This window comes from Canis aureus, chromosome 22 (genome assembly GCF_053574225.1).
Source record: "Canis aureus isolate CA01 chromosome 22, VMU_Caureus_v.1.0, whole genome shotgun sequence".
NCBI lineage: Eukaryota > Metazoa > Chordata > Mammalia > Carnivora > Canidae > Canis > Canis aureus.
The window spans coordinates 8,141,844-8,164,180 of NC_135632.1; the positions used below are offsets into that span (position 1 = coordinate 8,141,844).

Sequence of the window (22,337 nt, forward strand, 5' to 3'; positions counted from 1 at the left end):
AGAAATTAAATTAAAAAAATAAAATAGGATTTTTTGTTTACTGTGAGAAATTGGGTCTCAATCATCAATAAGTAAATAGCTCCAAGAGAAAATGTAAAAGTCCAAATACATAGAATATCTTTTTTTTCTCTAATACCTAATAAGAATATTTTTATTTACCTTTGCACCATCCTTCAATCACAGTATGTTTAGAGTAGTTTTAAATTTCTTAGGATTGTTTTTAATCTTTTTGTTCCTTTGAAACTATGATCAGATTTAGCTGAAGGGATGAGAGACTTCAGAGTATCACAACTGGTAGTTTCTAAATTCAACACAAATAGCCCTCACTGGATAAAAAGATTGTTTTGCTCAATGTTTTGTCGTTTTCTTTGTAAGCAAACTTGGGACCAATATCCCTAGGACAACAATGCTATAAACGTTGGTGAAGCTCCCAGCCTTACCTCTACCTGAAACAAAACAAAATGAAACATTCCTAGTTAAATATGTTGCAGTCTCCTCTGGGATCCCCATTCTTTGTTATTGTTACTTTAACTGTTTTTGTGATTAGTATAAATAATGGGAAGAGAAATTAATATTTGTACAGCTCTTTATTTATACATATTCATTCATCCATCTCCCAACACTCTCTTGAAATACATCTCCACTTTATGAGATGGACACCTGCCTCAGAGAAGTTAAATAAATTGATAGATTTAAAAATTAAAGATATACATCATTAGAGGAAAATCAGTTTTCTTTGTTTTCCATTTTTTTAGAATTGGCATGGACCATTGTCCTGTATTGCTAATGGCTGATGTGTGAAAAGCTTTTTTTTTTTGCTCAAATATTTGAATATGAAATATATTTTTAAATTAATACCAAGTACATGGGAAAATATATTCTGAACTTCGATTCCCCCAACTCCAACCCAACCCCAAATCATAAGTTCCAGACCCCTTCTCATTCTTCAGCACAGCAGTCCCCCACTTATACACAGTTTCATCTTCTGTGGCTTTAGTTACCTGTGATCAACCATGGTTGGGAAGTAGATTGGGAAGTAGATGATCCTCCTTCCAAGGAATCAGCAAAAGGTCAACAGTAGCCTAACTCAATCACTTCGCTTCGCTTCATCTCATCCTAGGCATTTTGTCATTCACATCATTGCAAGAAGAAGGGTGAGTACAGCACAATAAGATGTTTTGAGGGAGAAGAGACATTGTGTTGACATCACTTTTATTACAGTATACCATCATAATTGTTCCATTTTATTGCTAGTTATTTATTAATCTCTTACTGTACCTACTTTATAAATTAAACTTTATTACAGGTGTTTGCATAGAGGAAAAGGCAAAATATATATAGGGTCTGGTACCATCTGCAGCATAGGCCTCCACTAGGGTTACTGGAACTGATCCCCTGTGGATAACCTGGGAATTGTGTATTACCCTACCCACATACCCTGCTCACCAGAGTAGTCATTCACATTCACAGGATATGTCAAATCTGGATGTTTGCTTGGGAGGCAGTGTGGGTGGAGGGGAAAATGTAGCCCTAGGCATCAGACCCCTCCCTTCCCTACTCTTTGACAGCATGACCTTGAACAGATACTGTGATTTGATTGAGCCTCAATTTCCACATCAGCAATCACCCAGTAATAACGTATACCTCTGAGAGTTATTCTGAGGATTAAACAAAATACCATGTGTATTGTCCTGAAGTGTAATTGGTTCTAAAATACTTCTCATCCTCCTTAGTGGTAAATTGGGTAGTGATTATCAGTTAATTATTTTGCCATTTCAGTTATGGCTTAGAGTAGTGAATACAGTCAGGAAACCTAGGGTTGTTACTATGTTATAGGAATTAGCTTTGGAAAAAAAAAAAAGGAATTAGCTTTGGATTGGCCTCATATTAACTAATGTCAAATTTTTAAAAATGTCTTATTCATAAGTTTCAAGAATGTGAAGGTGGAGTACACAATTCCAAGTGTGCAGGGAACCCTTATTTTTCCTTTTTTTTTATTTTTAAGATCTTTAAATTTTTAAGTAATCTCCACACCCAACATGGGATTCAAACTCACAACCCCAATATCAAGAGTCACATACTCTACCACAGGAGCCAGCCAGGCGCCTTTGCTTTTCCTCCTGATACAAATTTTTATCAGCAACTAAAACACTCACCCTGAGTGGTCAAGAAATGGGGTCATATCCTATCACAACACAGGAATTGTTGTGGATTCAGGAAAAGATAATGCTGATGAAATGCCCAATTGAGGACTGAACATAAAGAAAGCTGTGGCTAGGAGAAAAATCTGACTTGGGGAATGAATTATTAGTGTTTTTGCTCAGTCCTTCTTCCCTTTTCCCTATCAAAGTTCCCAATAGTTCAAGATTTAAAACAAAAACAAAATAAAATCCTGCCTTCCTCTCCTTCCCTTTTCTTGCCTATTACTTCAACCTCATTCAGCATTTATTCAATCAAGACATATAAACGGAGCACCTATGGCATGATGGACACTGCCGAGCACCGAGAATACAATAGGAAGTTCGTATTGGTTAGGGAGGCAGACAGTAAGTAAGCAACAATAAACAAACAAACAAATAAGCATAAATAATATGCTTTCAAAGACCACTGAATAGTATGAGGAAAATAAAGTAAACAAATAGAGTAACTGGGAAGCCCGCTTTAGACTGAATGGTCAGAGGAGGCCTCTCTGCCGAGTGACCTTGAACGGAGACCTACCTAATAAGGTCTGAGCCATTTGAAAATCTGAGACAGGTGTGGAGGATAGCAGAAGTCTAGGCTTTTTGCTGGGGAGGAGCTTACTTTGCTGTTAAGAAACCGAACTGGAGGAGTGATGAGGAGAATGGCAGGAGAGGAGGTCAGAGAGGTAGACTGCAGGGAGGGACCTTTTGTGAAAGACTAGAGGGTGGTTAGATTTTAGATTTAATACATAATTATTTTAGCAGGTGGGGCGCCTGGGTGGGTCAGTCAACCGAAGGTGTCTGCCATTGGCTCAGGTCATGATCCAGAGTCCTGGGACTGAGTCCCGCAGTGGACTCCCTGCTACTCCCTCTCCCTCTGCCCCTGCTTGTGCTCGCTCTCTCTCTCTCTCTTTGTCAAATAAATAAAATCTTTTTTTAAAGGAAAAATAATAATTATCTTAGAAGATGACAAGTGTTATAAAAAAGGGAAGACGAGGATTAGGATTGTGAGGGTGGAGCTGGTTTGTGATTTAAAAAGGGAAGTCAGAGAGGCCTCATTGACAAGGTGAACTTTTAAGATTTCAAAGAAGTGAGAAGTTAGCTCTGTGGATACCTAGAAGAAGAGCGTTCTAGACCGAGCCAGTATAAATCGGTTATAGAAACAGCAAGAGAGCCTGAAGAGCTGTGAGCTGGGCACTAGATGAAATCCCTGTGGGCTGTAGGACCCGCCATCGTTAAGAGGTCAGACAGATGGAAAGGAAGTTGTCAGAGAAGACTGAGAAACAGCAGCCTACGTAGTAGTTAGAAAACCAGGAAAAGGGGTGCCACAGAAGCCAAGAGAAGAGGGGCGCCTGGGTGGGTCAATGGCTGAGCATCTGCCTTTGGGTCTGCTTGCGATCCTGGGGTCCTGGGATCAAGTCCTGCATCTGGCTTCCCACAGGGAGCCTGCTTCTCCCTCTGCCTGTACCTCTGCCTCTGTCTCTCATGAATAAATAAAATCTTTCAAAAAAAAAAAAATAAGCCAAGAGAAGAAAATGTTTTAAGCAAGAGAGACTGGTTGGCTGGTGCTGCTGAAAGGGCAGATGAGAAGAAAACCAGAAGTGACTGTTAGAGATGGGTTTTGGTAACCTGGGTTAGAGCAGGGTCAGTGAATGATCTGGATGGAAGCCCAGCTGGCAAAGTTGAGGGGGAGAAGGCTGCGAAGGATAGAACTAGTGGTCACGTTGTGTACGCCCAGGCTCTGAGGTAGATTTTCCTCTAGGAGATAAAATAGCAAGTTCCAGGGCCCGTCTCTCACAAAACAAACGCATCTTGTAGCTCTCTTGGGTGTAACTGCACAGCCTTTTGTGGCTCTCAATGAAACATCTGGCCAAGCTGAACCACTTTCATTCAGAATGACTACATCACCAAATTTATCCATGAGCTCATCTTCATGAAAGCCTAGAGTGTATTACTAAGTCTTTCTGAACAAGTCACTTACTTAATTGTTTTGTGTAATTTCCCCATGCGATAAGCAGGGTTGCCAGAAAACTTGTTAGCTACTTCTATGTGTGTGTTTTTTTTTAGAAGCATTGCTATAAAGAAACATAAGTACTGAGCTTAAAGCTGTGATTTATTTGTAAGACATTATTATAACACATCCTTTTCCCTTCACTTTAGGCATTTATTTCTTATGAAAATGGCCTTCATATAAACCCCTAAGATGAGAAATAACTCATCTTATTGAATGAGAAATAACTACATAGTGAGTGTCACGTGGCTGGTGAGATGGGTAGAGTTTGGGCACAATCATGTCCCCCCACTTCCCAGCACACATACCCCCCTCACACCCCCAACCCTACTCATAGACACACCCCCTACAAGTTGCTGACACCTGGCAGCTCAAAATAAACAGAAGTGAATCTACTTGGTTTATTATCACTTCTAACAAGTCATGTTAATAATAATAGAATTATTTGTTGTGATTTTACTACTGATCTCCTATACTTTTGTCAGTATATATCAAGATTTTGGTGGTTCTTTTTTTCTGGTATGTAGGGCTCCCTCCCCTACCCTCCTTAGTTTTCCTCTCAAACTGTGCCCTTATAGGTGAATCAGTACATAATCAGCTTAGGTGGAGTTCATTTGTAAAAGTGTCCTAGAACTGGGAAGTGAAATCACTTTGGCACAGTAGTTAAGAGAACAGACTTCAGCCCTGAGCCTGGGTTAATATCCTGGCTCTGCTCCTTAGGAGACATGAGAACTTGGGAAAGTTACTTAACTTCTTTATGCCTCACATTCTTCTTTTGTTAAAAAGGGATAATTATAATGTTTTATAAGTGCTTTGCAGCTATTAATTCTTCTAATCTTAACAAAAACCCTACAACATAGGTGCTATAATTAAATCTATTTTATGGATGAGAAAACCAAAACACAGATGTTAAGTAATCTACCCTAGGTTGCAATCTATTAAAGATAGATTTACCATGTAATCCAGCAATTCCACTTCTGGGTGTACATCCATAAGAATTGAAAACAGGGTCTCAAAGAGACACTTGTACACCCTATTCATAGAAATATTATAAACAACAGCTAAAGGTAGACACAACCCAAGTGTTCATTGACGAATGGATAAATATATTGTGGTATACATGCATAATGGAATATTATTTAGTTTTAAAAAGGAAAGAAATCTGACACATGCTCTGACATAGATGAACTATGAAGACATTATACTAAGTGAAATAAGCTAGTCACAAAAAGACAAATACTGAATGAGGTACATAATACTGGTTCTTAGGGTAGTTAAATTTAGAGACAAAGCAGAATGGTGGTTGTAGAAAATAGTAGGGGCTGAGGGGGAGAGCAAAATTGGGAATTGTTTAATCAGTACAAAGTTTCAGTTTTACGACATGAAAAGAGTTCTTGGGGTTGGTTGTACCACAACATGAATGTGCTTAAAAGCCAATGAACTATACGCTTAAAGATGGTTAAGATGCTAAATTTTATGTTATGTGCATTTGACCACAATTAAAAATAAAACAAACTGATAAAAATCAACCGACCAATAAAACCAAACAAAAATATGAAAAACTAAGACAAGGAACCCATCATAATGGGGCTGAGAACACTGTGATTCTCTAATTGTTCAGAGGAACAGAGAATTTAAAAGGCTGCCTGCCCATTGGGTAAAGAAGGCCTGGGCTCAGTCATTGACAAGCTCAGGTACAGTTCCTGAGTGAACCAAATAGGAAAGTTTGGGCATCAGCTAGGGATGCATGTCTGAGGCTGCTGATCTGTGCCCACGGAGGAGCTAGGAAGATAAAGCAGTAACCCTTTCCTGCAGGGTGGATTCGATGGGGGACGGGAAAGATGAGGACAAAGGAAACATGACGGATGACTGCCCTAGGAGGATGGTGATGGTACTGCCATTACCCAAGAAAGGGAAGCTGGAGCCTGAGCAAGTGGAAGAGGCGATTGTGAGTTCAGTAATGTGTGTGTTATGCAGAACTATCCAGTAGGTGGTTAGTTTGGCATCTGAGAAGGTGATTGGGGCTGAGAAGCCACATCGCCCGTTGTCCAGCATTTTCTTGGGGGACTCAGTCTTCTGAAAACTGGTTCCCTCTGACAGTGCCAGTGCCCGTGAGCGTATCAGAGGCCCTGAGATTTGGGAAAGAGAATTGCTTAACTTTGTTTAACCCAGGTTTTTCTAAACTCATTTGACTGCCCAACCCTTTTTTTCGTGAGACATCTATTAATTTACTGAAGACTACACATTGGGGAATTGTTCTCTGGTCTATGCAGATATTTTTCAGTTGAGAAATTAGAGCAAAGGAGAAACTGGTTAAAGGGTTGGTAGATCTGTGGGTATTCAGTGTGGATCTATTAAGTCACCAAAACAGAGTGAGGAAACTTCCAGAAATCCAGTCCTGACCTGGGAACTGAGGACACTGACCTTTCGGTGTAGGGAGTGGTGGTGAAGGCTGCTGGGGGTTTTGATCAAAGACAGCTTGCTATTTTGGCTTTCTACCTACATTACATGTGCCAGTAAAGTCCTGGTCCAATCCCTCCCCGGGTTCTTTTTTTTCCTCTACATTGGCCTCTCTTCCTTGCTTTGCCATTTGCATAACTAATGCACACAACACAGAGTTCCTGCAATTTTAAAGACAGCTGGCCAGCACATCTTGGATGCTGATGTCAGGAAACATCTGGAAGAGGGCTAAAGTTACTGCAGGCCCAACTGAGAACAATGGAAGCACATTAATGTGGAAAATTCAGTATGCGGTGGGGGGGGGCGGTTGTGTATATGAAAATGGCTGCCAGGCAAACTTATAAAAGGCTTGTGCAAAACACTCTTATAGTTTGGGCATTAATACCACTGAGCAATTGAGTGGTAGGCCAGCTAAACCTGAAATATTGCTACTCTCTTCTGGACCCTTATCTCTGAGGCTTTCCTTTTCTTAAAATTTTTCCTAGAAATCCTGCTAGCTAACCAAGATACTCTTTTCTCTTTTTTCTTTTCTTTTTTCTTTTCTTTTCTTTCTTTCTTTCTTTCTTTCTTTGTTTCTTTCTTTGTTTCTTTCTTTCTTTCTTTCTTTTAAATTTTATTTATTTATTCATGAGAAACATAGAATAGCAGAGACACAGGCAGAGGAAGAAGCAGGCTCCCCACAGGGAGCCCGATTCAGAACTCAGTGATCACACCCTGAACCAAAGGCAGACGCTCAACCACTGAGCCACCCAGGCGTCCCAATATTCTTTTCTGAAGAATCATGAACGACTATGTTACTTCGTAATAGTTTTCAGTTAATCTCCACCTTTCCTCTTTGTTCTCTCTCAAAATATAAGGATATAAGATAGAGTTCTGGTACACATAGTTTTGCTGTCTCTAAGAAGTCGCTGTTGGCAGGAACAATTATAAAAATTGTGACTGAAATATTTAAATATGAACTTTATTCCCCAAGGCTGCATGGCATAGCCATTGAAAGAATGGGTTTTGGAGTTTGGATTCTAGATGCTAGGTTTGTGTGACCTTGGGTAAATTACTTAATTAGCATAACTTAGTCTGTAAAATTGTGGTCATTACTTCTGCCTATTTAGATTTTTATAAAGAGTATACATGTTGGGGTGCCCTTGTGGCTCACTTGGTTAAGCATCTGACTCTTGATCTCAGCTCAGGTCATGATCTCAGAGTCATGATATCAGGGCCCTGAGAGAGGGCCCTGTCCCCCCTCCCCCGCATGTAACCTGCTTAAGATTTTCTCTCCCTCTCCCTCTCCCTCTCCCTCTCCCTCTCTCTCTCCCTCTCCCTCTCCTCCCCACCAAAAAAAAAAAGAAAGAAAGAAAAGAGTATACAAGCTAATAATGCGTGTTACAAGTGCTTAGTGAGATGCCTGGCCCAGGGTAGCTATTATGATTGTGGTTTTGTTGATATCCAAGGATCAAGAAGAAATCCTAGCCATAATGTATTTCTCAATCCAACTCCAAACATTGAGCATTTGCTTTCAGTTTCTGGTCTACAAATGTAGGTTTTCAAATGAGAATTTCTCCCCAAGTATTTATTCCTCTAGAGTTCTACCTACTGTTCCACTTTATTTGGTAGAAACTAAAGTGATATTCTGTCTCTTATATGAATTAATAATTACCACCTCATGCGGTTTTTCAATACTCAGACTCCTGGTTCTTTGTATGACACCTGCTTTTCCCCGCTGAAAGTTTGTTGGATTTTCTCCTATCTCCAGGGTTCTGAAATTTCACAATCCTATGCGTTGGTGTTAGTCTGTTTTAAACCATTGCACCAGGGATTTGTTGGACCCTATCAATCTGGCAGCTTGTGTCTCCTGGGTTTGGAAGTTTTCTTGAATTGTTGATTTATTATGAATTCCTCCACGTTATTTATTTGTGCTCTCTTTCTGGAACTCCTATTTACTAGCATAATGAGCCTTCTAGACTAATTCTCCAGTTGTCTTCTCTCTTTTTCCTCTTATCCTTTTCTTTGTCTCTCAGCTTTATTTTCTGAGAGTTCCTCAACTTTATCACCTTAATCCTTCTGTTAAGCTTTTTAATTCTTTTACCATATCTTAAATTTTCAAGAGCTCTTTTTTCCCCTCTACTGATTCTCTTTATAGCAGTCAATTCTTGTAATATCTATTTTATTTCTCTGAAGACATTAATATTTGCCTTTCTCTGTTCTTTTTTTTTTTTTTAAGCTTTTAGTTTGCTCCATAGTCTCTGTTTCCTCTGTAGTTTTTTTGTTTTGTTTTGTTTTTTGTTTTCTGTTTCTTGTTGTGTTTTTTGTCTCTATATTTCCTGGTAGATACTTTCTTCAGATGTCTGGTGATCCTGTAATATTTTAGATCTGATGGGAGGTTCTGTGCCATGGATGAAACTTTAGGATTTCAGTCTTTAGGATGATCTGCATGGGTCATTTATATGGGGGTGGAAGGAGATGTCATTGTCCTTAGGTCTTTTCTTCTTGGTCTGTTTAAGTTTTCCATGGGTAAACAATGACTCTTTTTCTGTCTACAGGGGGTGGGTTATCCCAAGCTGCCAGCATTCTGGAAGTGGACTGGGATCATAATAGTTCATTATATAAACCTTTTTTCTCACATCTCTCTGTTTTCAATATAGTATTCCCATCTTAATCATACTTAGTGCCTCTAATTCTGGCTTAGGGACCTTTATTATACCCTCCTTAGAAGAAAACCACAAGTCTTCTGGTCGGACTGGGGAGAGGCAGTCAACTAATCTGCCTTTGGGAGGGTACTTTGGTGTGGCCTATCCTGGGAAGGGGTTGCTTTCTGGTTTTCCCCTCTGTTGGTTTAGGACTTAGCTTTCTCAATCTGCTAAATCAGATAACAATTGTCTTATTTTTCAGCTTCTAAAATCTCATTGCTATCATTATTTCCTCCTTTTAATTTTTAAAAATCTCTTTATTTCTATTTTAAAGAATATTTGGGGGAGGGACACAGATATTTGTTCAATCATCTATCTTTATTCAGCATTTTTCATAGAAGATATTCTTAATTTAACAATTTATTTGAAAAATTAGATTTTTTTCTGCCAGAATCCCAGATCAAAGAATTCTGATGAGATCAACCAATCTATTTGAATAGTTTTATAAATGTATTCATTAATTTCCAGCCAGTATTTAATATCTTGGCCACTACAACTGCTGTGTGGTAAATGTTTCTATTTGTTGGCAAAACCTTCTTGGGTTGTTCATCACCTTTTATGTGGTTATAGATGTAAACAACATGTGTGCCCCAGATGGGCTCTGAAATCCAGGCTCCCACTTTGTGACATACTCCTTAACAACACCCGAGTCTTCCAAACACAAGTCCCTAAATCTATTCATTTCAGCTCATGTCCTGGCAACTCTTAAGGGAGAAATCTCCAATGATTCAAATCTCTATAATGAGAAACTTTTACATTTCACTATCTATTTTGGTAGGGAACTTTATATTCTATCATCTTTCTATATAGTAAAGTGTGGGTGGATTTGGACTTAAGGCATCAGAAATGACCAGGTGAGTAATAAGATGAGCGAGGATTTAGGTCCATGGTAAATGTCAATACCTTCTATATTTTAAGCCTTGACTTTATTTGCCAAAGTGAGGACTCTTACAATGGATACCCTCCTAGCAGAGCTGATCTCAGGGGTAGGGAACAACTCAGGCAGTGACTTGAGTGGCTCTGGATTATGTGGCACGTGGCCAGCCTCACAGCAAAACAGAATCAACAGGCCCTGTATTTCAGAGAGGCAATGGCCAGCCTGATAAGTAATAGTCAACACAGAAGTCCTTTTTTTTTTTTTTAAGATTTTATTTATTTTTTCATGAGAGACACACAGAGAGAGGCAGAGATACAGGCAGAGACAAGGCAGAGGGAGAAGGAGGCTCCATGCAGGGAGGCTGATGTGGGACTCAATCCTGGGTCTCCAGGATCACGCCCTGGGCTGAAGGCGGTGCTAAACTGCTGAGCCACCCGGACTGCCCAACACAGAAGTCCTTTAAGCTAATTTTTGGCCTCCATAGTCAAAGAAAGACTGATCTTGCTTGTTCTTTCATTAGACAATCAGAATGTGTTTAGTAGTATTTTTCTGGTTTACAAGAGCAAAGTTGAGAAGAAAACTGCCTTTGAAAATCAAAGAATCATAGTAATTGCTATTACTTAGTACCTGCTATTTGCTGGGTGCTTTATATACATGGTCTAATTTAATCTTCCCAAACAATTCTGCAAGTGCTATTATTATATCCAGTTTGCATATGAAAAAAGATGAGTCTCTGAGAGGTTGATTAACTTACCTGAGATTACAAAGTTATTGAAACCTGAAGTGCATTTAAAAGCAAGATTTTTAGAATTTTTCTCCAAAGCACAGGTTCTTTGTATTGAGCAAGCCTGCCCTGCCCAGACAGACAATGGCCAAAAGACTTTTTGCATCATTTGTTCAGTGCTTCTTTTTGGATGTAGGGCACATTTAAGATGTGCCAAGAGGAAATGTGTCTATTCTTGCTGATATATAACAAAATCAAAGGCAAACTTGTGTATTCTATAATACAAGTATATGTGATTACATGACAAAGATAATGAGCCCAGCAAATCACCTTCTAATCCAGGCACACAGATGATAAACACAGGACACAGAAGGGGTCAGCAAGAATGCTACTTTCCTGAGTTGCCATTTTGTCTAAAGTTATCCCTGTCTGGTAGAGAAATTGCAAAGACTTGGAGTCCTGTGTTCCAATCCTGGCTTAATTTTTTATGGATTCTCTCCATGATTGATTACAACACTGCCTTGTCTAGTAATTCTACCTTTTACTCCACCCACATAATGATAGTGGGAGCAACCTTGTATATATATAATAAGACTTCTTCAGCAACATCCATTTGTCCTGCCATTTATGATAACATGGATGAAACTGGAGGGCATTATGATAAGCGAAACAAGCCAGAGAAGGAAAGGTAAATACCGCATGGTATCACTTATATGTGGAGTCTAAAAAACAAAACAAAAAGTTTTAATTCATAAAGAGTAGAATGGTGATTGCCAGGGTCTGGAAGGTAAGGTTAAATAGGGAGCAGTTAGTGAAATGGTACAAAATTTCATTTATGAGATGAATAAGATCTGGATCAAAAGTATATAATGATGACTATAGTTGATAATACTATTTTGTATAGCTGAAATTTGCTAAGAGAGTAGAACTTAAATGTTTTTGATAACCACCACGACAAAAGTATACATGCGAGGTGATGGATGTGAATTTGATGGTGAGATCCTTCCACTATGTATACATATGTCAAATTGCCATATTATACATGTAATATTAAAACTGTAATTGTTAATTATACCTCAATACCGCTGAAAAAAATTTTAAGTCAACTAGACAAAGAATGACTGCTTGATCCAAGTTGTGCCAATGAGCCCTTTCATTTGGGACCATGGAACTAGTATTAAGAAACTTCCACTTCATCCATTAGGTGTAATCACCTTCACTTATTTCCTAAGTGAGTAGGGAAACTGAGAAAGCTGACCTTTAAGAGAAAAATAAAACAGAAAAGAAGAGAGGTGAGAAAGAGAGGAATTTGGGGGTTCCCTCCAGCACTTCAGACCTTAGATCCAGAGGGGCATGGAGGCCTAAACACAACAACCAAATGCTCTTGGTTTTTGTGAGTTAGCTATGAACCTATGTGTTCATTCCCTGGTTTTTAAAAACTACTCTAAAAATAAATTATTTCAGTCAGATCAAGTCCAAGTTTCACAAATTTAAGTTGTGTGCCATGATGCAAAAGAAGTTTTGGAAGCATAGGGTTAGCGAGATGTTTAGATAGTAGAATTGCATTGGAACAGAGGATGGAAACTGTGAGGATGATGTACAAATTCCAGTTTTCAACCACCAGTTGGCTGTAATTGCACTTCTCAATAGAGGGAATGTAAGGTGAAAAACAGGTTGAGGCGAGAGTGAAATGATAAGCTCAATTTTAGACACATTGTGTTTGAGGTGCCTATGGGAGCACCATGAAGAGATGTGATGTCTGGAGCTGGAAATGGTTCTATAGCTATACTTTTGGGACTTGTCAGCATATGAAGTAGTAAAAGCCATGAAAATGGATGAGTTTCATCAGCGAGAAGACAAGAAGTCAAGGACAGAACTCGGACCACCAACATCTCCAGTCCCAAGGCTGTTTGCATCTACAGTGGTCTCTTTCATCAATGGTATTTTTGGGGAAAGACATTTTTAGTAAATATGAAATGGCTCCTGAAGTGGAATATCATATTCCCTTGGGACTGTGCTCTCTACGTTTAAGCATCTCAAAGTCAACCAGGTGACTTTGGAGACTGGATAGTGGTGATAAACTTTCAGGTTTAACAACCTTTGGGTGCTACTTTTCTGACTTTTTTGCAGATTTCTTCCATTAAAAAGTATACACACTTCAAGGCCCATTGCCTTCCTACTCTATACTCTCTGCCTTAAAAAAGTCAGTGGTAGGACACCTGGGTGGCTCAGTGGTTGAGTGTCTGCCTTAGGCTCAGGGCATGATCCTGGGGTCCTGGGATAGAGTCCTGCATCGGGCTCCCTGCAGGGAGCCTGCTTCTCCTCCCTTCTGCCTAGGTCTCTGCCTCTCTGTGTCTCTCATGAATAAATAAATAAAAAATATATATTTTTAAAAGTGGTATGTGGCAAAATGGGTATGTGCCTTGGTAGCAGGCAGACTCGGTTTAGAATTCTAGCTAACTGTGGCCTTGGATAAGTTAATCTAATTCTGTATTTTCCTCATCTGTAAATCTAACAATATCTCCCTGGCAGGGTTGCTGAGAGGACTGGCAACAACATGCAAGCATTCTGCACAAAACCTGACATACTAAACCTAGGGCTATTATCATCAAATAGGGCATCTACTCTAATGTTTTTTTTTCTCTTGTTTCTCTTTAATGAGAAAAACACAAAAAAAAATCTAATTAAAGAATATGCTGTGATTCGATAAGAAAGAGACTGAATTTTCTTTCATGATTGGGGATCTTGAATGTTCTTGATCTTCAGGCCCTCTGGTTGTAAGATGGTTGCTGGAGCTCTAGGCATCACAACCAGACACCCTAATGTACAGACAAAGAGAGGACACGATTTCCTATATGTCTAATAAGAATGACAAAATCTGTCCTAGAAGTCCCTTAGCAGACTTCTCACATCTCATTGACCGAAACTGGCTCATAGGATCATTTCTAAAACAATCAATATCGGGCACCTGGGTGGCTCAGTGATTGAGTGTCTGCCTTTGGTTCAGATTGTGATCCCGGGGTCCTGGGATGGAGTCCCACATCAGGCTCCCCATGCAGAGCCTGCTTCTCCCTCTGTCTGTGTCTCTGCCTCTGTGTCTCTTATGAATAAATACATAAAAATTTTTAAAAATTAGAAAAATAAAACAATCAATGTCAAGGAGTATAGGATTCTCATGACTGACTTAGACCAATCAGGGTATGTCCCTGAGCCAAGGATAGAGTCATCCTCTGTGAGATGTGGAAATACAAATAAAAGTTCTACTAACAAGAAAGGAAGAAGAAATAAAAAGAAGGAAGCTATGTCATTCTGGTTTCCTCCTACCATTTAGTCCTTGTGACCTCCCTCAGGGACAAATATAATAGCTTCCTAACTGGTCTCCCAACATTCTTTCCCTCACAGCCCGCTTACACAGTGTTGTCAGATTAATCTTCCAAAAACACTAATTTGCCACATAATCCTTTTGTCAAAAAATGTCATTGGTTCTCTCTGACCTTCAGAGAAACATTAAATCTTACCATAGAATTTTTTAACATCTTTTTTTAATGGAAAGAGGTCCTTAATTAATTAATTAATTTTAAAAATAGTCTACCCCCAACATGGGGCTTGAACTCATGACCCTGAGATCAAGAGTCACATGTTCTACCCACTGAGCTAGGCAGGTGCCTTTTAACATAAAAATTTCAAAGCACAGATCATAAGAGTTGGAAGGCCTGGGGAGATTGGAATGTCAAATGCTGGCACCAGGATTACTGGCTTTAAACTAGACTAGAAAACAGATGTGTGTGGTCTCACCTAAACATTTATTTTTGTCCAACCAAAGACATAATTTACAGAAATCTCCCCAAAGGAGCAATCTTCAAACTGAGTTAAGCAACTCTCCAAGAGGGTATATACACATGGGTTTATTTTTTTAAGAGAATCGTTTCCCAGATTTTCAGCTTGTTCTTTCTGAAAACTAGCCATGAAGTAATACAAATTTTTCATTTTCATTGTGCATTTCAAAACAAACAAACAAAACCCTCCCTTCTTCTTACCCATCTTAGATCTTACCTTGTAATATTACCTCCAGGATCTTGAGAACCTCTGGGGAATGGGGGAAAAGAAAAACAAAAACAAAGGGATAATTTGAAGTATTGGTTTGGGGAAAGTCTCCTTTGATGATTAAGCAAAATCACCAGGTAGATCTTTGCATTAAGGGTGAAGTGTGGCTTTAGACCTAGGGTATTTGGGCCTGTGCTGGGAGGCTCTGAATTCAGATATGTTGTGAGTGTTTTGGTGGTGTGATCCAGTATCTTTTTCCCTGATTATTGTCAAAGAATGCGTAACTCTTGAGAGAGACTCATAATAGCAAAACAAAGGATACTTCAAGTGCTGAAAATGGTGTCTTCTTTTTGTTTTCAGTTATTCTCAAAATTCAGCCATAGGAGGTACTATTAGTTGGAAAGAATCATCTATGCATAGTAGAAGTTGTGCAGGTTTCTGATGCTCAAACAGGGCTGCGTGGCACAGCTAGATGGGACACATGTCTGATTCTCATACACATTCCTGAGTGTCGTTCACCTTTTTTAGAATACGGTGTGAATGATGCTCTCTAAACCTGTGCAACCTGAGGGGGTGATATGCAATGTTTAAAAATTTAATTGAAATGTTTTCTGAGACTACTACATTCTCTAATATGCTAAATAAAGCTTATGGATAAAATTTTCATGTGCTTTCTTTATATTATATGGGCCACGTTGAATAGAGTAACTAAAACTTACATATATGAAATGACATCAGGGAATATTTTTCCAGTGGTAGTCAATTCTCGTTTATTCTTTTAAAACATTATATTTTCTCACTCTTACTAACACAGTATAAAATTATATGCTAACCATCAGGCTAGTTTTTCTGTTCATACTTTCTCTTTTTTTATTGAACATTGGAATGTAATAAGTTAAAACATTTTTTTAAGATTTTATTTGTTTATTCATGAGAGACACAGAAAGAGGCAAAGACATAGTAGGCAGAGGGAGAAGCAGGCTTCTCACAGGGAGCCTGATGTGGTACTCAATCTTGGATCCCGGGATCACGCCCTGAGCTGAAGGCAGATGCTAAACCCTTGAGCTACTCAGGCTTCCCAAGTTTTAAAAAACTTAATTGATTATTCTCTGATTTTTTATGTGTGATTTTTATTTAATCCCCCCAGAATTCATTACCTGCAGACATGCACATTTACCAAAGGAGCACCAGGATAAGTTTTATGCATATTTTAAATGGATACATTAATTAATTACATTAGGTGTATATCCTGACATATGGCTTTTAGTAATTTATCTTATGTGTTCCGTGATTTTTCAGTGATTTCATACTATTCCTCAAATTACATTTTAACTTACTTATTGGAATTTATAAATAAATTCAGACTTTTCCAACAGAACATAAGTCTGATTTAGCTGATTGCTTTGACAATGAGGACTTCCTTTTCCAATTAGTCTGTATGGAAAGTATTTCCTATTAAGTTGAAAGAGCTAGATCAGCAGCCCAAGCTTCTGACAAAAATATTTTAAATGTCTTAAAATAAAAGCATTTAAAAAGTAATGTATTGGGAAAGATATATTAAAATCAATATTTTTATTTACAAAGTAAATGAGGCACTTTTATTTTTATTTATTTATTTATTTTTAAATACATTTTTATTTATTTATGATAGTCACAGAGAGAGAGAGAGGCAGAGACACAGGCAGAGGGAGAAGCAGGCTCCATGCACCAGGAGCCCGACGTGGGATTCGATCCCGGGACTCCAGGATCGCGCCCTGGGCCAAAGGCAGGCGCCAAACCGCTGCGCCACCCAGGGATCCCAATGAGGCACTTTTAAAAAAGATTTTTATTATATTTGAAAGAGAGTGAGAGAGAGAACAAGCAGGAGGAGGGGCAGAGTAAGAGGGAGACGCAGACTGCTCGCTCAGTGGGGAGCCCGATGCAGGGCTCTATCCCAGGACCCCAAGATCATGACCTGAGCCAAAGTCAGACACTTAACTGACTGAGCCACCCAGGTGTCCCAACAAGGCACCTCTTCCAATTGGAAGAGAACAGAAGTAGTTGTTAGATAAATCTTTGTAGAAATTTTTAACAAACTCCCTGGAAATTGCAGATGTGAATGGCTTTTACAACTGGCTACCAAGTCATCCTGCAGGTCAAGTTCTTTCTAATAAAAAACTTTCATAAAATTAGAGGAGTCTTTAGCTGGGTTGTTAGCTGATGATTTGAATAAATTTAAATAATTTAGTTAAGACTGCCTTTTAAAAAAACTTCTTCCATTCCTATTTTCTTATTCTTGTGCAATTTTCTTGGCCATAACATTTATAAAAATGAAAAGTAGAAATAAAACTGATGCTCTAATTTGGGACATATGAACTAATTGAAAACACAACAGTCTCATCCATCTGATTAAGAAATACACCTCTGGAGTGACTGGATGGTTTAGTCTGTTGAGCATCTGACTCTTGACTTGGGCTGAAGTCATGATCTTGGGGTCTTGGGATCAAGCCTTGAGTCAGGCTCCTGCTCAGTGTGGAGTCTTCTTGAGGATTTTTCTCCCTCTCCCTCTGTCCCTCCCCTGACCGTCACCGTCGTGCATGCTCTCTCTCCTCTCTCTAAAATAAATAAATAAATCTTTTAAAAAAGAACTGAATCTTCAATAAAATTTTCCTTTTTTATGTGTAATGTATGTATGTATGTATTTATTTATTTTTAAATAGGCTCCACACCCAGCATGGAGCCCAGCACAGGGCTTGAACTCATGACCTGAGATCAATACCTGAGCTGAGATCCAGAGTTGAATACTTAACTAAGTCCCCCAGGCACCCTTGTTTAATGTTTATCTTAATCCATCATATATGTGCGTTATTTTGATAAATTTTACACAACTGATAATTATAATGATAACATTTTTTTAAAGATTTTTTCTTTATTTATTCATGAGAGGCACAGAGAAAGAGAGAGAGGGACAGAGACACAGGCAGAGGGAGAAGCAGGCTCCATGCAGGGAGCCCGATGTGGGACTTGATCCAGTGTCTCCAGGATCAGGTCCTGGGCTGAAGGCAGACGCCAAACTGCTGAGCCACCCAGCCTGCCCGATAACATTCTTTTTGATGCGTTAGAGCCTGACAAAGGTAGACTCTATTAGTTGCTTCCTAAAATTTGTTCTGCCCCTTTTTGGCGCATAGCTAGCCTACATTTTCCCAATTTCCTTGCAGTAGGGTATGGCCAGGTAATTGTTCTAGCAATCCAATGTGAGTGGAAGTGATGTGGGTCACTTCCAGGACTGTCACCATAAAATCTCTTTCACATACTCTTTGCTTCTTCTACCAGCTAGATACAGTGAAGAATGAGGCTCTAGGAAAGGGGTTGGCAAACTTTGGTAAAGGGCCAGACAATAACTATTTTAGGCTTGACAAGGCCATATAAGGCCTCTGTCTCATATTTTGCCTTTTTTTTTCTTTTCAAAATAGCCCTTTAAAAATATAAATCTATTCTTAGCACCCAGGGCATGTAAAAGTAGGCCAGCAAGCTAGATCCTTGTTCAGGGCAATGGCAAAGCCATGTAATAGAAGGAGATTGGGTCCCTTAATCACTGTGTGGAAGAGAGCACCTTGTTTATTTGAGCATCACACCAAGACTATCATGTAAGAAAGAAGTAAACTTTGTGTTGAGCCATTATATGCTTGGGCCTACTTGCTACTGTAACTCAGCCTAACAAAAATACATAAAGTTTAAAATTTAATTTACAAACATTTTTATTGCAGAAAAATATAATAATGAATAAGAAGATCTTTGGACACAATAATATAGATAAAAGTACATAGGAGAAGTGGTATAAGAATACAAGCTTAAGGAGAAAAGAGAATGATATAAAATTTCTGATTGTTAAAGTAGTTGTTTATATATATGTATATGCATATATATATATATATATATATATATATATATATATATTTAATTTGAGAGAGCACAAGCAGAGGAGTGGCAGAGGGAGAGGGAGAAGCAGACTCCCTGCTGAGCAGGAAACCCAACGTGGGGCTCAATCCCAGGACCCTGGGATCATGATTTGAGCTGAAGACAGACGCTTAACCAACTGGCCATCCAGGTGTAAATGGGTGTAAATGGATGATGATGGGCATCAAATTGTTTGGATTCTAGATTCAATTGGATATTTTTTAAAAAGTATAACTATAATTTAAAAGACATATATTAATAATATGCTGGAAATTATAGCCTTTGCAATTACTTAAATCTATGAAATATTTTAGATGTCAACTAGCAATTTGGTCAAGGGATTCATGGTTTTAAAAAATTCTTTCAGGAGGGACGCCTGAGCAGCTCAGCGGTTGAGAGTCAGGATCTGATCCCAAAGTTCTGGGATTGAGTCCCTCATTGGGCTCCTGCATGGAGCCTTCTTCTCCTCCCTCTGCCTATGTCTCTGTCTCTGTGTGTGTGTGTGTGTGTGTGTGTGTGTGTGTATGTGTGTCTTGTGAATAAATAAAATCTTTAAAAAATAAATTCTTTCGGGAGACATCCCAAAAATCTTTGAAGAGAATTCCAAGAACCTTTAAAGAAAGCCTCAGAACCAAACCTCTTGTGAAAAGCTTCATAGATTCGTTGGGCTGGAAGAACAAGCAGGGGCTTTTTGGTCCACCTCTGCTCGTTTCAAAATCCCGTGTCCAGGTCACTTTAGAAAGTGTTCAAAAAGGAATGTGTTTGCATGTCTAGAGTCCTGCCGGTGGTGTCTCAGCTAGGTGTAGGAATCTATCTGACCTTAGACACCTCCCTGAATCATGAGAATGAGAGCTGTTTTCTTCCTTCCTTTCAGAAGTCTTCCTTTCTTGGTTGTTCAGAGGATTCCTGAGTTAAACATTTGTGAAGTACTTTGCAGTATTTGGCTGAAACTACAAAGTTGCATTTGTTATTCTTGGAGGGATGAGAAGCATTATGCAAGTGCAAAGTATCATTTTCTTTCCAGGCCACGCAGCATTACCAAGCTGAACCCCCAGAAAACTCTTGACCCCATCCTCTTGCAAGGCCTCTTCATTTACATAACCGGCCACACAAATTAAGCTAACAAAGGTCTCCTGGGAGAAGATTTGCACTTTCTCCTTTTCTTCAGAGAGTTTCAGTCTGCCTAAGAGGTGTGATAACTTTATCCTCAGGCACAACTGATGGTAGTCTTTACTTGGTCTTCCTACTCCAAGGAGTCAGTAGGAGAGAGGACCCTGGGCAGTGAGTACATCTTGAGGATTGAGTTCTTATTTTGATCTGTCCTTGTCTACTCACAGTGACTCCTAAGTCACTTCACCTCTTTGAGCTTCATTGTCCTGATCTAAGAAATGAAAATTTGGAATTTCTATGAGTCCTTCACACTTAAAATTTCCTCTTAGCATGTCAGAATGCTGAAAAACCAGCTCTGAAAATTTCAGTACATTTCACCCAGAAAACGGGGTGATACGGGGTGCATATCATTTGGTGATATGGAATATTTGCCGAGAGAAATACAACTGAATTAAATGAATGAGAGATCTTGTCCAAATTACTTTAGAGTTAAGTTCTTTATTTAATTCCAATTTTTTAAATAAATGTGTTTTATATTGTTAGATCTGTGTGGCTGCTGCTGGTGGTGGTAGTGGTGATGATGGTAGAGATGATGGTGCTGTAGATGGTGGTGGTGATGAGGGTGGTAGTGGTGATAATGGAAGTGATGATGGTAGAGGTGGTGGTGAAGGTGGTAGTGGAGGTAATGATGGTAGAGGTGGTGGTGGCAGTGATGACGGCAGTAGAGGTGATGATGGTGGTAATAGTGGTGGTGAAGGTAATGATGGTGATGGTGGAGGTGATGGCGGTGGTGGTAGACACAGTGGTGTAAACTTCCAGTGACCTTGGATGAAAATACATATGTTAATGTTTTCATCACAGAGTCAGTTTATCTTTATAATTCCCACAGTGCTTTAGCCCACTGCCTTGAAAAAAAAGCAGGTGATCCATAAATGTTTGATGAAACAGTATCTAGCAGATAACTACAGATTCATCTTGTTCTCATATCTAAGAAAAAACTAATACTCCCGTGAAGATCTCAGGTTTAATTTCATTTGATATAATAGACTTTCTAAGAAAGCTGTGAAAATACATCACTGAAATTAATTTAATTTTAATGTTATTTTAATACATCTCCAGAGAAGGATGAAAGCTTATGCAGATTATAGGAAGGCTATTTCTCGGTAATGGAAAAAAAGCCACTGAAATCAATCCACTCAAAAGGGTTCAAAACTTCACAGGAAGAAGTTTGACTTAGACTATATCTGATTATTAGAACTAAAAAATTATAAAAATAATTTTATTTTATACATAACCAAATTTAGGTTATTATAGAAATGAAGGGCTAGTCCTTGAAATCTATAAAAACTGGGTCAAGTATTGCTTTTTAAAATTTTTTTTTAGGGCACATAACTTTTCTAGCAAAAATTAACAACACACAGAATACCCTTCACTTTAACATGCAGAAATAATCAAAGGGTTTCAATAAGTTTCCCTACTGCTTTTCTTAATCTTTGGATTTCCAAGTAATTCCCCTAACATATGATCATTGTTGATTTTTTTTTTTCCCAGTTGTTAATTGGTCTACCAGTTACACAAGATTCCAAATCTGGTAGTTTTTCTGGGGTTTCACTTATCCATGGTCAACTGTAGTCCAGAAGCAACTGATCCTTCTTCTGACGTATTATCAGAAGGTCAATAGTAGTCGACTGCTATGTCATTATACCTGTATCATTCACCTCACTTCATCTCATCACAAGGAATTTTATCGTCATCATAAGAAGGGTGAATACAGTACAATAATATATTCCGAGGGAGAGAGACCATATCCACTTAACTTTTACTACAGTGTATTGTTATAATTGTTCTATTTTATTAATAGTGTTGTTGGTAATCTTTTACTGTGTCTAATTTGTAAACTTTATCATAGGTATGCATGTAGAGGAAAGATATAGTATATATAGGATTTAGTAATATCCTTGGTTTCAGACATCCATTGGGAGTCTTGAAACATAGTCTCTGTGAATAAGTGGGGGCTACTGTATACTCTAAAAATAACTGACTTAATGAAATCTTTTATTTTTTGCAAAAATTAACTTTTCATTTTGCATAGTGTAGGTGGATAAAAACCACTTCCGATAATCAGAGATACTTACACTGTTAAATGGAGAAAGAGGCTTGAGTGTGTATTAGTGATTTTTTTTAAGATTTTATTTATTTATTCATGAGAGGCACAGAGAGAGGCAGAGACATAGGCAGACAGAGAAGCAGGCTTCCAGTGGGGAGCCAGATGCGGTACTCCGGGATCATGACCTGAGGCAAAGGCAAATGC

General features: G+C 38.7%; 1 long non-coding RNA gene across 2 annotated transcripts in view; it reads left to right on the top strand.

Moving 5' to 3' along the window:
• Positions 1 to 22,337, top strand: part of LOC144293725 (uncharacterized) — a 42,277-nt gene that overhangs the window by 14,268 nt on the left and 5,672 nt on the right. For both annotated transcript variants that reach the window (XR_013360956.1, XR_013360955.1), the window contains exon 2: positions 998 to 1,154. This is a non-coding gene — a long non-coding RNA (uncharacterized LOC144293725). The remainder of the gene's footprint in view (positions 1 to 997; positions 1,155 to 22,337) is intronic.